This window comes from Cyprinodon variegatus, unplaced genomic scaffold (genome assembly GCF_000732505.1).
Source record: "Cyprinodon variegatus isolate N-32 unplaced genomic scaffold, C_variegatus-1.0 Scaffold916, whole genome shotgun sequence".
Taxonomy (NCBI): domain Eukaryota; kingdom Metazoa; phylum Chordata; class Actinopteri; order Cyprinodontiformes; family Cyprinodontidae; genus Cyprinodon; species Cyprinodon variegatus.
The window spans coordinates 22,911-26,748 of NW_015151369.1; positions in this window are offsets into that span (position 1 = coordinate 22,911).

Below are 3,838 nucleotides of genomic sequence, written 5' to 3' on the forward strand. Positions count from 1 at the left end.
AGATGCTTAGTCGTTTGTTGCGTTCGCATGTCTGCTAAGCTCAAAACAACCGCGCCTGGCTTGACGGAGAAACCAGGAGAACAGCTGAGCATATTTACGACAGTGCACTTTTACTTTCGCCCTCTGGGGGGAGCCTCGCTGGAAAATCAACACCGGTTGCATAGTGTACCTTTAACTGAGTTCGCTATAAAGTCCACTATATAGTCCTTGCTGGATATAGTGATGAGGGATTTAGGGTTAGGGTGGACGTTCGGACACACTAGGCTTGTATGGGCTATAAGAACAGCAACATTTAAACAGAGCGTGCACAAGGATAAATGGGCTTGTCAATGGTCCTGGCATGCATTTACTAGGCGTTCCCTCTCGGGAGCAGGTACAGGGTTGTCCGTGTCCATTTTTTTTAAAGTGGAGAGAGTGGGTGTTCTAAAAAAACATTTCAAAAGTCCTCCACAATACCTTTAATCCCCATGTGGATTTAATTTGCCAACTCTGGAACGAACAGTTCTCTTGTAAACCAGAGGGTGGCAGCAGTGATACCATCATGGAGAATGTTCTACTTTGGCATTTTAAAGTTAGTAGCTGTATTAACCAAAACTAAAAACAAGTACATAGCAATCAATTACAACAATAGGCTGCATTGTAAGAGGACAAATTAGTTTTTATGTTTTATACGTAAAAGTTAGTCTTTGCAGTCATCAAGGATTTTTTCTATGTAATTAAAGATGAAGAGGAACAGCTCAAGCCAGTTCCAATGTATAAATATGTGCATTTTTTTATTAACAATGGCCTCATGAAAATCTGGTCTGTTTTCAGTGAATTATTTGGAAAATATAGATGTTGTGCTTTATTAATTTTCCTGTTGGTTCATTGTGATCAGTATAGGTTGACACAACAGGGTTGGTGCCCATTCATTTCCATTCCACTCCTCAGTGCACATTAGTCCCTGCTGGCCACCCTTATGTAATTTTTCTTCAACCGCCATTGGAGACTGAGAACTCATCAGAAATGATAGGGAGTGAATTAATTCAATTTACAGGTAAAAATAATCTGTGAATGACACTCAGATGCAGTATTTCAGCAAGTATTACAACTAGTCCCGTCTGATTACATTGACATCATAGGGTATATTATTTGATGCATTTCCCTCTTGCGATTTTCAGGAATTTACTGATTAAAGAGAAACTTCCCAAAGTGAGTTTATTATTTCTTTTGATCAAACTTTAATGTTCTTCTTGAGATAGTATAGGGGCGCCTCTCTCCCTCCTTCTGGGGAAGATGACATCACACTCTTCCTTTTTTTTTTCTTCTTTCTATTTTTGCTTTCACTTACAGACCAGACTCAGAAGGACAGGGAAAGACAAAAATCAGTATAGAGGTTGCTTGAAGGTGAAGAAGGGGCAAAATGCAGCATTTTTTTGTGGCAGTTTTTCTGGTGACAATCTCAGGTAAGTTACATAAATATTTAACTTGTATAGAGCATTTAGGAAAGCATTTAACTGAGGCAGCCTTTTTATTTATTCTGAGAGCAACTATGCAGAAAGTTGAAATATGTGAAAACCTCACAATTTGTGTTCTGCCAGCTGTTACTTTCATCAATCTGTTGTTTTTTTAGGGTAATAAGCAGCATGACTGTTGAATTTTTGTTTCCTTCACTTCAATGTCCTGTACAGAAGGAACAACAGCCTCTCAAACTTTGAAAGTCAAAAAGTCATGACTAAATACTTTAAGTATTTAATGCTTTTTTTGTTTGTTTGTCTGTTGGTTTACAGGACTGCTCCCAGAAACAAACGGCTGTAAGTTTATTTTGTCATTGCTTATAAAAGCCGATGTGTTTTATTGTTTTATTCAGCACAGATAGTGAATCTATGTAGTCCTCTTTGAATAAAAGCAAAAAATGTTCAGGGTATCTGACTGAATAAGTGGTGAGAGAAAAAGCAGAGATCATAATCCCTGGATTGGTTGCAGCTGTTTTCAACCCACATTATTCCTCTGAGAGTTTTCAGAGCCAAGACTCTGAAATAAAGTGAGGATTGCAACATCGCTCTACAGTAGTGGTATTAAATAAAACCAGAAAAGTGTTCATTTAACCAGTTTAGCAACTTGCTCATTATTTATTCGCCACTGACGGATTCGTCAGTTTTCCTTCTTGGTTAAGGGGGGGGGTAACATTTGAGTTTTGTTTTTTTTTTTGTTTTCAATACTCCTTCGATTGGTCGCATTTAGTATAATGTTGTGCAATGAAGTGGTTCAGCACCGCGGTAAAGTTAGTTTGAAGTTGAGCGGGATCTAGCCCAGAGTTGAGCCGACTGAGGGACTCTGAGGTCGGCCAGCGTCTCTCAGCTGCTCCCTCTTCACACACGCGCTGGTGCATTTAGGGACCGTCAACAAATCTTTCAACCAAGCACTCTTGAGAAACAAACATCAATAAATTCCTTATCTTATGACCAGCTATGACGAAAATAATATAAAATCACGCCAATAGATAACTAAGGCAACTGCTTTTATGCAAGTTTAAGCTATTTTCAGTTTTTAAGATATTTTTAAAGACAAAAGTTGGGGCTTTTCTGCAATAGCTTTTAGGTCATGTGACCTACTGACTCAAATTCTTTTACTACATTATCCTGATGAGGCACACTCATTTTGATGCCATTTTAAGCCTTTGTATATTTTTAAAAAGTTTTTATTATAAAAATAATTTGTTTCTTCAATAGCTTCCAGGTCATGTGACCTACTGACTCAAATTCTTTTACTACATTATCCTGATGAGGCACACTCATTTTGATGCCATTTTAAGCCTTTGTATATTTTTAAAAAGTTTTTATTATAAAAATAATTGACATTTCTTCAATCGCTTCCAGGTCATGTGACCAACTGACTCCAAATCTAAGTCTAATTGTTTTACTACATTAGCCTGATGAGGCACATTCATTTTTATTCCAATTTAGGCCTTTGTATATTAAAAAAAAAAAATTATAATAAAAAAATCTTATATTTCGTCAATAGTTTCCAGGTCATGTGACCCACTGACTCATTCTTTGTGAAATTGTTTTACTACATTAGCCTGATGAGGCACATTCATTTTTATTCCAATTTAGGCCTTTGTATATTAAAAAAAAAAAATTATAATAAAAAAATCTTATATTTCGTCAATAGTTTCCAGGTCATGTGACCCACTGACTCCAAATCTATGTGAGTGTGCCTCATCAGGCTAATGTAATAAAACAATTTGACATAGATTTGAAGTCAGTGGGTCATATGACCTGGATGCCGTTGAAGAAATATAAGCGTTTTTTATTATAAAAATTTTAAATTTTAAAAAATGTTTTTAAAATATACAAAGGCTTGACATTGAATAAAATAAGTGTGCCCCATCTGGCTAATGTAATAAAACAGTTTGACATAGATTTGGAGTCAGTGGGTCACATGACCTGGATGCTGTTGAAGAAATATCAATTAATTCTGTTATTAAAATTTGTTTAATAATTAACACATGCTTAAAATGGAATAAAAATTAATGCGCCTCATCAGGCTAAAATTGTAGAACAATTGGACATAGATTTGGAGTCGGTGGGTCACATGACCTGGAAGCTATTGAAGAAATATAAAAAAAAATTATAATAAAAAAACACACAAATGCCTAAATTGAATAAAAATGAGTGTGCCTCATCTGGCTAAAGTAGTAGAAAAATTAGACATAGATTTGGAGTCGGTGGGACAAATAACCTGGAAGCTATTGAAGAAATTTCAATTATTTTTGCAATAAAAACTGTTTAAAAATTAACAACAGCTTTAAATTGCATAAAAATGACTGTGCCTCATCAGCATAACGTAGTAAAAC